Genomic DNA, 14,270 nt, shown 5'->3' with positions numbered 1-14,270 from the left:
ATTGAATTAAAATGATCAGCAATATATTCAAAAATAAGAAATCCTTGAGAAAAGGGGTGAATTAGTTGAATTTGAACAAATTTAAACAGACCCAGAGTGCATTCTGTATATAGAAAAGTTGATGCATTGCAGTTTGGTTCTATCTAATTGACCATCTGCTCATTTTCTTTTCAGTTACAGAGATGTTCCAGTCTGTGGCACAAAGGCAATCAAGAGATAATGATAAACCAAGGACTGTCCTCAGCAATGACCCCAGTGTTTTGTTCAAGCAAACCCTCAGTCTTCATGAAAATTGTTTTAACCTATTCTCAACTGCAGTAAAATGTTTTAGGTTAAAAAAAAAATTTTACACGTTTTTTTTTACATAAAGTGTCAAAAAGATAAATGAATAGTGGGTGATGGTGCTTCTGTCTAAAAGACGCATTGCAGGAAAAAAAGTCAAGCTCATCATAGAAAAAAACACATACAGATGTAATACTTTCATTATAAAGTATTTACTTTTTAAAGATTTATTTAGTTCCTTTTGCCAAGCTTTAATGTTTCAGATCAGCAAACTGATCATAATTACAGTTTTTTAGTTTTTTTTTTGTTTTTTTTTGTTTTTTCAGAATTTTTGTGTTATAATTGGACCTCTGTGCAAGTCATGGATTATTTATAATCAACACTATGTTCAAGCATAAGGATGTCCATCGATGTACTTAGCACCAGGACACCTTACGCTGAAGGATGACGATAGACTTTGCAGCAGTATCTTATCTGTTTCTGCCCACTTACTCATTATGTTTGCCTGACTTTATCCTCTTTCTTTTATTTTTATTTATTCATTTTTCTATTATTTATTATTATTATTTTCTTTTTTTTTTGTATTCCATGTGGGAGTATATATGTGGGTATATGCAGCTGCAGGTCTTCGACAAGAGAGGGATGGAGCAGTCCACCTATTCCCACCTTGTGGTGCATTGGATAAGCTGGAAGAAAAGGAAGCCAGACAGTCTTGGCAGGCCCAAGTAAATAGTGAGCATCTGCTGGGAATATCTGTCAGAGCCCTTGGTTAAGGATGTGTTCAACTCCCACCTCCTGGAGAGCCCTCTCCCTCGGTTTATGGGAGAGGTTGGGAAGTCTGAGTGGACCATGTTCTCCACCTTTGTTGTTCATACAGCTTCCTGCAGCCGTAGCGATAATGTCTCTCTAGTGCGTGTCCAGCGGTGGTCAAACTCGGCAGTAAGGGGTTCTGTCAAGCTGAGGAGGGAGTTTTATAAAGTCTAGCAAGCTTGTGGGACTCCTGAGGTAGCAAAAAGCTACCTTGAGGCCAACCATGGCCCTACCTTGACAGTTGCAGAGGCCAAAGCCGGGGCCTGGGGGGAGTTTGGAAACAATCATGGAGAAAGACTGTTGATTGGCCTTAAAGCAATTTTTGCTAACTGTCTGGAACTGCTAAGACAGATTGCTAGCGGGTTGCTCAGGGGTTCATGGGAGTTCTCCTGACAAGACACATGTGTATTGGGGACTTGGAGTGGAGTGTATTGGGGTACGGAGTCTGGGGCTATTTACCAGGGGCCACCCGGTCACTGTACAAGCAGAGCAGGAGTCCGGTCCTTATTACTTGCGTTCAGATTTCTCTATGTAGCCAGTGGCCAAAGGATTTGGTCTCTGCTGGCTACCTTCTGTCAAGACCTACAAGTGAGCTGGGACCATTTGTGAAGTGGCTCCAAGACTGAGGCCATGATTCTGAATGGAGCATGAGATCGGTAGACGGATTATGATCCAGATTTTATGACCACAGGTGAGGGTTGGAACGTAAAGCGACCAGAAATCAAGAGTTTTGCCTTCCAGCTCAACGCTTTCTTCACCACAACAGACCAGTGCAGCTGCTACGATCATGCAAATGCTGATAAGCAGAAAACGACAAGTACAAGAATTAGTTTCTCTTATATCTAGACAAAAACAAAAACATTATAATATTTTTAACCACATTTGCTTGTTTTTATTTGTTAGTTAAGTTTATATGCAGATACCTTTAACAGAATATCAGTAAAAGTTAATCTCTGCTTTTGATGGTAATAATATGGTTCATACATCGTGCCAGGGGATATGATAAACAGCCTGTAAACTGAATGATAGAATGATAAACTGCTTTAAGGTCTTAATGTCATACAGAATACTGGATATATGTAGAAATATGTGTGAAATCAAACAGATCACTCTTTGCTGCTGGAAGGCTCTATTGTGTAATATATGTAGAGTGACAGCAGATACACTGAGTACTTGCAGGTTATTTTTAAGTCCCTTTTGCTTGTTTAATATATTTTCCACGTTGACCTATTTTCCAGTTCAGTGAGTATGTCGATGTTCATAAAATGTAAAAGGAATACCAAAAAAAGGCAGTCAATTAGAGATTTAAGATCACTATGTAGCTCACCATAAAAAAATGTTATTGGAGGAAGCTTTGGACTCTTTTTTTTTTATTTATTTCCTTTTAAATTTCTGTCTGTCATCAGTTTGATGATGATGCGACAGCTGCTGTTGCTGCAGGTGTGTTCACTGTTTCCATACAGATTATTTGGCAGTTGGGTCCTTACCAGTCAGAGGGTAAATATAGAACTGGCTGGCTAAATCAAGGAGTCTTGGTAAACCTAAGAAAAATGTAACTTGTTTATATTTTAGGGGATTAAAATTGTAAATAAAACCTGGAATTGTCTCCAATTTGTCTCATTACACTACTGCTTGGAAAAGATATTAAAAAAGAAATTGATGAAGCACTGCATGTTTAATCTTGAGTCACCGAAAAACTGCAAAACACGTAAGCTGTGCTGAACAATATATCTCAGTGTGTTAACTGTTAAGATCCTAGCAACTTTATGATTGTGACACATTTGAGCAGAAATCACATAGGGGAACCAAAGTAAAGGATTTCTTAAATAATGAAGAGAAACTCAAGGGTAGCATTGTCTGACAAAAGCTGGTTCAAAGACAAATTGCTGAAAATGCCATAGGGAATGATCATCTTTCAAAAAGGAAAGTCCTAACTGCAGTTTTATTTCACAATCAATGGAGGTATAATGAAGATCATCTTGAAGATGGGCTCTCTGCCTGTACTATACCACAAAAAGATCAAAGTAAGTGTAAAACACAAATCTAATAAGTCATCCTCAATTACTTTTCCTCTACTTCAAAAAAATGATGTCTTAGCTGTGATGTACAATTACACCCAATATGATTCCTACCCACTACTGAACTTGACAATTAGAATCCTTTCTATTCTTACTGAGATGTGTCATGAAATTATTATTAACAAGTTAGTCTAGACTTGAATACAAAAGGTTAGCAATTATATGACTGGTTTGGTGGCAGTAATGCCAGCACAACTTTGTTTAATATGAAATAAAAAAAAATTCACAATATGCAAAAAACTGTTGCCCCCTGGGCATAGCTTGATTTTTTTAGGGAGTGCTTGTCATGAGCTATGATGAATAAGTTGTAATGAATAAAAATAAACTTAAATCTAACTCCATAATTGGTATAGTTGCTACTTGCCTAAACTGTATAAGATCTTTGAATTACGTAGTTTGTCTATGGAACATTGGATTTCTTATTTATATTTCAGAAAAAAAAATCTACACAGTTGTGTTATCTTTTTGTTTTTTTATAAACAAAATAGCTGCCCTTACACCTTTATCTTGGGTATTATTCTATATTTTCATTTTAGGGGGGGTTGATATGATAAAAGGGCATAAAAAAACTGCACGATGGCTAGCATATGCAGTATAAAACTCAAATCTGTTATGCAACTCTTGAGCTTTTGTTTTTGAACACCTTCATAGCAATGCCTCTGAATCCAGCCAGACGGTGCTGACAGCTGACATCCTTAGGTGCAGCAGCAGGTAAAACAAACTTATATCGAAACTGATGCTGTGCTGCACATTTCAGCTTCAAACCCAAAGCATCACTGAACCTAGCAGGGGATACCACCAACCATCATAGAGCAAAGCAGTTGGTCATCATGGCAACTCTGGATGAGATCCTACAGAGCTGCTCTCCCGCTACTGTTTGATCTCTGGACAACTAAACCAATATATCACTTCACTGATATCCCAGAGAGAGAAAAAAACCTTTTTTGTCCATGTGCATGACTTCCTACATGTTAAGACCCCTGTGTATTTCCACCCTATTGACACGACTAATACAAAATCGGTACAATAAAGTTTCCTGAAAGGGTTTGCAGAGTTTTGTCTAACTAAAGCCATAGGGAAAGAAAAGAATACTCCTGCTTTACAAGACTAGTTGTTCACATATTGAACACCCCTGTCAAAAAACAAATATTAACAAATACCAATTGGTGTTTTTTAAATGAAAATACAAATGTTTGTCAGATAGGAACGTCCATTTATAGCTAAAGTGATGGTAACAAATCAAACAAGGGCTTTAAAGCAGAATTACTTCTTGCAGTTATCCACAACTCTATCATCTGGCTGTATTAGAAACCATCCTGCGTACCTCCAGTCGTTCTCAAATTCTGTTGTCATTCATCAGAAGGCAGCAATTTGACAGCGGTTTCAAAGTGACTCTTTATTTAAGAAAATCTCCATAGGTTATTATCTCTACAATCTTTTAAGGTTAAGAGAAGGTATAATGAAACTTTTCGCACATGATACAGATCTGTCTATGACCTGGAACGGATTGTTCTAGCATTCCTGTGCAGTATACCTAAAAAGAGAGATATGGAACTGAAATTTAGTTTTATTCTTCCAATATTTTTCTCTTTTGACTTTGATTCTAGTAAGCTTTTTTTTTTCTTTCTAATTTTTGGGATTACTGAAGTCAATCCTCCTGCAGAAGATAATAGCTGTAAGGTAATAATTGGTGAATACAATAAGCAAAATACAACAGGTAAAGATATAGATATAGACCCTGAAAATAAGTTTCTCTCTTCTATTGCAATTAACTGAAATTATTTCACCCTGGAACAATACGAAAACAATATTAAACATGATGGGAAGCTGTCAATAATGCATTTCAACAGCAGAAGTATTTACACAAATTTTGATCTCATCAAGGAATATTTGCAACTATTCTCTTTCCTATTTAGTGTCATTGTCATTACTGAAACTTGGTTTAACTTTAACCAAGGTATAGATTTCTATCTGAATGGATATGAATTAAGATACATGAATAGGGGTTGCTATATATATTCATAACTCTATAAAATTCAATTTAGTAACACAAATGTATGTGGTTGTTGGGAGATTATTGTAATGTTTAACTATCGAGATTACAAATGAAAAAAAGAGTAAAGTTATAATTACTTGTATATATCGGACACCTAGTTCAAATGTGAAAATATTTACTGAATAGATGGATAAATTGTTTTCTTCTGTGAGCAAAAAAGTATTAATACGCAGGGATTTTAATATTGATTTGCTAAACCCGACCAAACTTAAGTTAAGTTACTTAAGTTACTTTATTGACAGAATGTACCGCTTACTGTTATATCCAAAAATCAAAAAACTAAGTCGAATAACATCCACATTGCCACTACTATTGACAACATTTTTACCAACAATCATGGATGGTCAAGCTAATAGTGGCCTGTTTGATATAACTGACCACTTACCTGTTTTCACTTTGTATGAGAATGTCTTTCAAAAAACGAAAGATACCATGATTACTTAAGCTAAGCAAATAATAAATGAAGAAACAATGAATGCTTTAAATGATTGTTTAGCTCAACAAGACTGGATGTCACTGTGTCATAATATGACTCATAAGTTTGAATTGATGAACTGGCATTCACTTGTATGTTTTAATGCATGTAATTGCCTGAAATTAATAAATAAATTTAAAAATGTATTATTGACAGAGGTGTGCTTTATTGCTATTCAGGTATTCAAACCTACTTTGCGTTCTGTAATTGTATTGGCAGCCTGATAATCATCAGCAATCTTCTCCATCATCTCAATTTTTTTTTCTGCTTTACTAGAAAAGATAATAGGAAATGTTTCATAACCTGACAGCTCAAAATGAAATAGCTGCCTTGATGAAAAATAAATAGATTGCTCTGGAAGCTCCAACTGATACCTACAATTTATTTTTTTCTTCATGCCTTACTGCTATAAATCACTTAATTGGGGGATGGAGAACCTGTGCCAAGTGGTCAACAATGTAATATGTAATAATGTAATGTAATGTAATGAATGTAATAATCTTTCATAGGTTTAACATTTTTATTCTATTCAATGTAGTTCACAAACATATCTGATTATGTTTTTTTTTTTTCTAACCATCCAGGGAAAATTTAAGGCAAACTTTCCATTTCATTTAGATCTTGGCTTTTGCATTTATTACCTTTGCAAGATAGCTGTAAGATAAACATCTGCAGAGCATAATAACTTTTAAATCAAGATTTCTCATCTGCAGGCTGCATATCTCCAAAACACGTCAGTTTTTCCTACTGAAAGACTGAAAGTTTTAGGCCATTTTATGAACATTATAATATTTATTTGTGGTTCAAGGAAAAACCCATTGAATTTCATATCCATTTAATGCGATGTGTGTCAACACTGCCTTGGCCAAAAGATTGTAACACAGCTTTATTGAAATAGATTATCAGTTGGCCTAGTTAGTGTAGGCCTTGCTTTCAGGCATATGTGGATCAGCATATATTTAACTGGATTAAGATCTGGGGATTTGGGATATGAATTCAAGCTGCATCATGAGTTTTATAAGCAAATCTTTTTATCACGTCTTCATCTCTCCAAATGTTAAAGCTTTGAATGATCTTTGTCAATAAACAAGATGATATATCTTAAAATCATAATCTTAGGGCAACAGTGGGTCAGGACGTAGAAGTGCATCCTGTAACCAGTAGAATGGCTCTTTGATCTCTATCTGTATCAGTCATTCTGTCCTTGGACAATACACTTTAAGATATATTGGAATAGGAGAAAACAGGTGTAGTAAAAGATGGACAGACCTGATCCCCAAGGGTGTGGAAATGTCTTAGACTTTTCTCTTCATTTTGTCTTAACTTGTTTAAAAATGTTCTTATAATTTTTCCATTCAAGGAAAGTCCTCAAAGGTAAAAAGAGAAAAAAAACGATGAAAAAAAAAGCTAATTAATAATTATTTGATAATTATGCTTAATGAGCACATTGAGACATTGGGAGAAATCCAACTAGGAATAAGATTTATCATATTTGAAAAAAATCAATCAACCAACATTTTGTTTAAGAAAGAAAAAAAATTGCTAACGAATATTTCATATTTATTTACTCTGAATACTGAAGATGGACAAGGAATGGAATGACATTCTTCAAAGTTGGAAGGAATGGAGAGCATTTTATAAAACTCCAGCAGTGAACCTGCTAGCAGGGAACCTTGCTAAGAAAATTGATAATCTCCTAAACCTGTCTATACCTGAAGTCAGAGAAAAGAACAGTAAAATAATCATATATAGGACAAAAAAGACCAAATAAATATCACAATTTCTGTTGTTCCCATGGATAGATAATGGGATGGCAAGTCAGTAAAAACCTATTAAGTTTATACAGAATGGCAGACAAACCATGTCACATTGCTCTCTCCAATTCACAACAACAATCAATAAAATTGCATTTCTAGCTGCCAGTTGACTTTAAAAACTACTCTAATAGAACAGGACATTTTCACTGCAAAAGACTAAGATCTAAGTAAGTCACTTTTTCCTAAAACATGTGTATTTTTTTTTTTTTACTGAGCCGGTAAGTGAGACACTTTGTCCATTGAATAAGACAATTTACATTTAAAATAAATAAAAACAAAAAACAAAAAAACAATTGCACTGTCTTATTTCAAGTTCATCATATGTAATTATCTTGTTCTATGGGTAAAAATACAATTTCAATGGGCAGATCATCTTATTTGCCTACTCAAATTAAGAGTAAATACATTTATTTAAAGAACTTTTGTACTCATTTTAAGATTAAGCATGAGTAGAAAACATCTAATTCTACTGTTTATCTTCTATTTCATTTTAGTGTGCCCTCTCTTTGGAAAAACGACCTAAAAGTTGGTCGCATTTGTAAACTTTCTAATAAAAATAGAATAAAATAAAATGTTTGGATATAAAGTTTTAGCAGCTTCCCAGCCCACCCTTAGCGCTTCACTCAGGATAGTGCAGCATGGGAACATAATCCAGGAAGGATTAGGTGTGCCATCATAAAATAACATCATGAATAATAGAATCAGTTCCTAAAGACGCTGTAGGAGACTGCCTTGCTGACAGGTCATGTTTATTCATTTGGTCCATAGCGTTTTTTTGGAATAAATCAAATAAATGAATCTTTATTTCTGTTTTAACGCCTCTTTTCAGAAACACTTTGATCCTCATCTTTATCAAAAGCAAGAATAACTATAAAGGCAAATTCTTTGCATGTCTAGATACCAGCCATCACATCATACAGTCCATCACACTAAGAGGGTGCATTTAACCTTTTTTAAACCTAAAAAATAGCCGACTCCCTTAACAGATGCACTGAGCCAAAGTATTTATTTAAAGTGTCCTTGGCACCATGAAACCCATGACATGTTTGACCAAAATCCTGTTAGCGGGGACACTTAATCAATGGTCCTAGGGGTTTCCAGGGATTAGAGGCTTTTCCATTTATCGACGGGATTGCTGTACATTTAAAGTGAATCCACTTCTGGCTTGCATGCTGCAAAATATTTCAACCAGACAAGTTGTTGTCAATAATTACCTTTTTAGAAAAAAAAAACTATGAAGGAAAGAACCATTCTTCTTAGGTGTGATTTCTCCCACTTTAACAGGTCCTAACATGGTTCACTCTTTGAGGATCATGCTTTGTGTCTATGATTTAATTTCTCTGAGTGCCTAGCAAAAGAAAATTCAATTTCTGTGCAAGCACAACCTTGTGGTCGGTGTCATTTGAAATTCATAGAATTCTTCAGTCCTTTGTGCATTTGTCCCAATTTCCCCTTTTTTCTTTTTGACCCATCAAGACTTCTTTTTTAAGGGGTGTTGTGCATTAGAAATGAACCTCCTGGTTAAGATTATGCTCAAAACTCGATGTCCTCAGCAAAGCCACTACAAAGAACTAAGGCGAAAATATGCTGAGGGAGAGAATGCAATTATAATTTTTGCAATAAACAGAGCTTGATGTTAGATGAAAGACTAAGCCTCAACTTTTGTTTTTTTTCCCAGAGATCTTAGATAAGAGCCCACAGGCATTACGCGTGAGGTAAGAGGGGAAAATATGCTCTAAATTAAGCTTTGTATTAAGAACATCAGCAGTAAAATGCTAGTGCTCCAATTTGCGAGCAAGAGCAGATTGGCAAGATCTAGAGCTACAGTTGTCCAGTAAAACATGCCAAAAAAATATTCTGCTTCATGTATTTTCAGAGAGGATTTAATTTTTTATTTTTAACATTATGGAGGTCTACTATGGAGGTCTGGTTCTGAAAATTTTGAAAATTAAAACTGAAATATATAAATGCTCAATTAATAGATAAACGTGACATTATAATGAATAACTCTGGGCAGTAATTAAAATACATTAGCAGCATTTTATTTATTGATAATGTTTTGTAAATATTTCTTTATTGATTTAGGGTTCATTTTCATTTTCAACTGTATTTATGAGTTATGTGTTTTTAATTGTATTTATTTATGAGTTACTTGTTTTTAATTGTGTGTGTTTTCATATTTTCTCTATTTTGGTGCTGCTTACCACAAAGTTATCAGCAGGTTGTGCTGAGGTATTTAGCAACTTTATTCGAAAGCAATGTTATATTTGCTGAAATAGTTTTTATTGCATTGATGATCCAACAGAACATGTGTTTCAGTTAGCGGCACAATAGAAATAGGTCTTGAAAGCTGGTCCAAAGTTGCCATCATTGTAGCACCTGCAGGAAGAGGAAGTCGAGTTGTCTCCAACAAAAAAAACAGAGATTCTTAACTTTTGTTAAAAAATTTCCGGAGAAGGCAATTACCTCATCATTATTGTTTTCCTATGGATTGTTATCTTGATTATTGTAGCACACTGAGAACATCTGTCTAATATAAGGATAATCGTGTCTGTTTAACCTTTTTATTTATTCAAAATTGACGCTCACTGTATCATGTTTTAAACAAGTAAATGTCTTTGTGAGCATTTTTAGATGATTGACAGTAACCTTTGCTCTGATTGTCGCACGTGTCCAACAGCTGAGAAGTTTGCTAAAACCAACAATCTAACTTTTTGAGTACCACCAAAAAACAGCTGTTTGCAAGATTGCAATATTTGTCTTTGGATAGATTTATATGAGAGGATCACATGAAGCAGAATCAACGTGTGAAAAAAATAAACACTGAATAAAATTGCATCCATAATTATTTCTAATGGTAATCTAGATTTATAGAGACTTTTATTAAGTCAGCATGTATATAGGAAATTAGACAGACCCTAAAAAATATAACAAAGTATAGAAAGTTAAATTATTTATTTATTTACCATTTATTACAATGTTGTGGGGGGGTATTTTTGTTTTTTTATAGAAACACTATTCCAGATCAGGATTTTATCCTTATACAGTCAGATGTTCTTTGCATTTTTAAGTTGAAACTCTTGTTGTTTAAATAAAACTATACGAAAAAAAATTCCCTGTCACTATTTGCACTCCTAAATGTGAAAGTCTTTGGCTACAGTGACCTGATATATGAAATACATCCATCTCGAAAACATGACAGCCAGTCAAGTCCAGATGTAAAGGTAATATTCTGACTGGCAGCCATGTATTTGTTTATTGTGTGCTGTACTCTGTGTGTTCCTTTGTAAGCTCTTAGGATAAGTATTGTCAATTTTCATAAGCAATCATATGTTAGAAGTATTGTGGAGTACCACTCTGTTTTAAACAGAGAAGATAAGCAGAGCTATGTCCCTTCAAGGCATTTATTCTTTTTTTGTTTCAAATATATGTATAAATTTTTAGGTTTAGGGAAACCAATTTTTATTGTTTTCTTATGCATTTGAAACAAAGCATACACTGCAATGTTTTATATTTTTATTTGATAAACATATAGATTTTACTATCATTTTATTTTCTTTGAGCCTAAATCCCCTTTCAATGAGGAAAAAACACAGTAAAACAAAAAGGCACTAAACAGTCTGGAGGAGAATGTTAGTTTCTAATCCTGGGAAAGGAACATAATTGTTTACATTTTTTTTTTACTCTAATACTGAGGTTCCATCCATCCATCCATCCATCCATCCATCCATCCATCCATCCATCCATCCATCCATCCATCCATCCATCCATCCATCCATCCATCCNCATCCATCCATTTCTTTTTTTAATAATAAAGTTTTCTTTATTAGATTATTTTCTTTGTTGATGTATATCTTAGACTGGCCATTTTGAGCCAAGTGTTCTGCAGCAACAACTAATTAAAAAACAAGTACACTGACTTTTTATCCAGGGAAAACTTAATCTCAGTGTGTTTTTGTTCAGGCTCTTGAATATACTTTTAGCATACTTTGTTATAGTGTAACTATTCCTTTAGAAATTCAAAAATAAAAATGCAAATGCAAAATTAAATCATGCTGAGGCCCTGTGTGCTGAAATAAGGGGAGTAAAATAGCCAGACAGCAATTATCTCAACAGGGGAAATATCTTTGCAAAATAAGAATGAATGGAAAATATAAATTATAGAGAAGAGCCTTCACAAGATTGCAGCTCAAAATTTTCTCCATATAATACACCTTATTACACAATGATGACTTCATTTTAAATCAATGTGAACTCTGGTGTAGTTGTGAAGTGGATGAAAAAGGATACACTTTTTTTTTCTCTGCAGTCTTACGTGAATAAAAAACTAAAAATAATGGCTATATTTCTTTTGGACCCTATTTAACCGACACTCCTAGATGAAATCCAGTGCAACCAACTCTCTGCAGAAGTCCACTATAAAGGGGCTTTACAGAGTTTTCTAATAATACTACTACCTGTGACAAAAAACATAGAACTCCAACACTCTTCTTTTCGTTCTCGTAGTTCATGCTCGCATTTTGATTTGTTGTTAGGTTGGACCATTTTAACATGGACGTGAATGAAGTCACATCTGCAGAACAGCGGGGAATTTCTGATACAAAGTAAATTCAGGAAAACAGGCTGAAGGCTTATTCTGTAGATGCATCAGCGCTGAACCACTGAGGTGTCAACCTGCTCATCAAACAAAGTTTTAGTCATAAAAGTCAAATGAAAAGGATATTGTAAACCTATTTTTCAGTAAAAACTTAAATGATGCATCTTTAACTAACTTTTAGCATAAAGTACTCTTCTGGAAAGGTCTCAGATGTTTGTTAGAGGATGTAGGAGACCGAACACAATCACAGAGACAAAGTTTAACAATATCCCAACATCTTAGTCAACACTGTTCCACCCATCTTTCAAAAGTAAAGAGTTTGGAACAGCTGAAATTAGCTAAAGGCATGGCTATCCACCTAAACTGCCTGGTAGAGGAGAAGAAAAGCAACTCAAAGTAACTCTAGAGGAGCTGCACAATTCCACAGCTCAGGTGGGAGAACCTATAAAGGTAGTTAATTTGCATTCACCTACAAAAAGTAGTAAGATATCATGATGAAAAGAAAGTTATTTTTATTATTTTAGGAGAAAGAGAATGAATCACATTAAATAATGTAAAAAGTCCTTTTTAACATCCAGAAGCATGCCCCGTGTTCAGCTGGAAAACAGTCATTGACCAAAATGTTAAATGAATTATAAAACGTGCATTGCTGTTTTAATTATAACCATTAAATACTTCAAATACTTTTTGTATATCAACTTATCCTCCAGTTGAATATTTATTTCCTTATATTTTGGACCAGCTTTTTTCAGCCAACGGCTAAACGACGTTTCAAACGATTTTATCCTTTTTCCAATGGAAAACATGTGTGCTGTAAGATAAGGCATGATTTTCCATAATATTCCTTGCATTAAATTTCTTGGATAAATCATTAAAACACATGACTAATTAGTTAGATGGCAGACTTGGAGGACATTCTAGTAAATCTCACAGAGTAAAAAAGATGGAACCTCCATATGTGTATATCTGTAAATATGTTGTCGTTAAACGTATTTCAAAGACTTTGGACACAGAAAACCACCAAGTTGTTTCTTAAAACAACAAGTTTGTTTAAACTTGGGATCAAAATACTGACCTGGAAAAAGAGACTAAAAGAAACATAACTATTCTTCATAAAGAGTTATTTTGAATATGGTCAGGTTTTTCCATTAGATGGAAGAAACACTCAAAATAACATTACATTTTATGTGCTAAGGATTTAAGATATGGGAATGTGTTCTCCAAGGTTATTTTCTTCATCCATTACATGAAGTAGATTACAATAAGAACGTTTTTTTTTTTTTTTTATCATTTAAAAAGCTGTATTTCATACTTCGATGAACAGAAAACCATAAGAAAATACCTCCTGATGATAAGCTACAGCTTATCACGTATACCAGCTGGTCACGCCCTGACAACTCTTTCTCACAAACCACGTCATCCATGTATCCTCCATTCCCGCGGCTCTATGATTTCTGGGTATCAGTATCCAAGAAGAAGAAATCTGTTTTTTTCCCTTTTATAAAGTGCCAGAAATAACATGCAGTATTGTTTGGAGAACTACAAATACTCTTAGCTTTGTTCAGTGCCAGGATAAAGATGCTAGAGGCATTGCAAATATGGCCATTATATTAATTCATTTGGAACTGAAGGCCCTCTGGGGTTCAGAGAAATAGGGAATATTAGACTCAGCAGCACTGACATCAGCAAATTGAATTCAAGTGTAATGACCTTTTCTAAAAATCAGGTCAGTAGAATGTGATGGCTCTGCCACGTTTGATGTCAACCGGCATCCCACTGCAGTGCATCAAAGCCACTTTCATTGTCAACAAAAGCTGGCTTAAAGTCAGCATGTCAGCAGCTTTCAGCTCTCAGTGAATTGCGATCCCCATACTTATTAAACCACCCTCTGGCCGTGGACTCAGTCCTAAATGCTTTTGGGGTTTTAAGGATTTGTTGTAATTGCTTATAGTGCACATATTGTGACAAGTGTTTATGAGGGTGTTACTTTCTTGCATCCAAACATTGATGCTGAAAAAATGAAACTAAGAAAGTATTATTCTAAGTCGAAGTAAAGAGGCAAATATTAACAATATATAAAAAATTGATCCTTAAAATATTTTACTTTTAAATCAATGGGGAAAAAAATATAATAAGTTCACCTCTACCAGAGGCC

The sequence above is a fragment of the Cyprinodon variegatus genome, unplaced genomic scaffold (assembly GCF_000732505.1).
Source record: "Cyprinodon variegatus isolate N-32 unplaced genomic scaffold, C_variegatus-1.0 Scaffold773, whole genome shotgun sequence".
NCBI classification, from domain to species: Eukaryota; Metazoa; Chordata; class Actinopteri; order Cyprinodontiformes; family Cyprinodontidae; genus Cyprinodon; species Cyprinodon variegatus.
Note: the sequence above shows the minus strand (reverse complement) of the source record.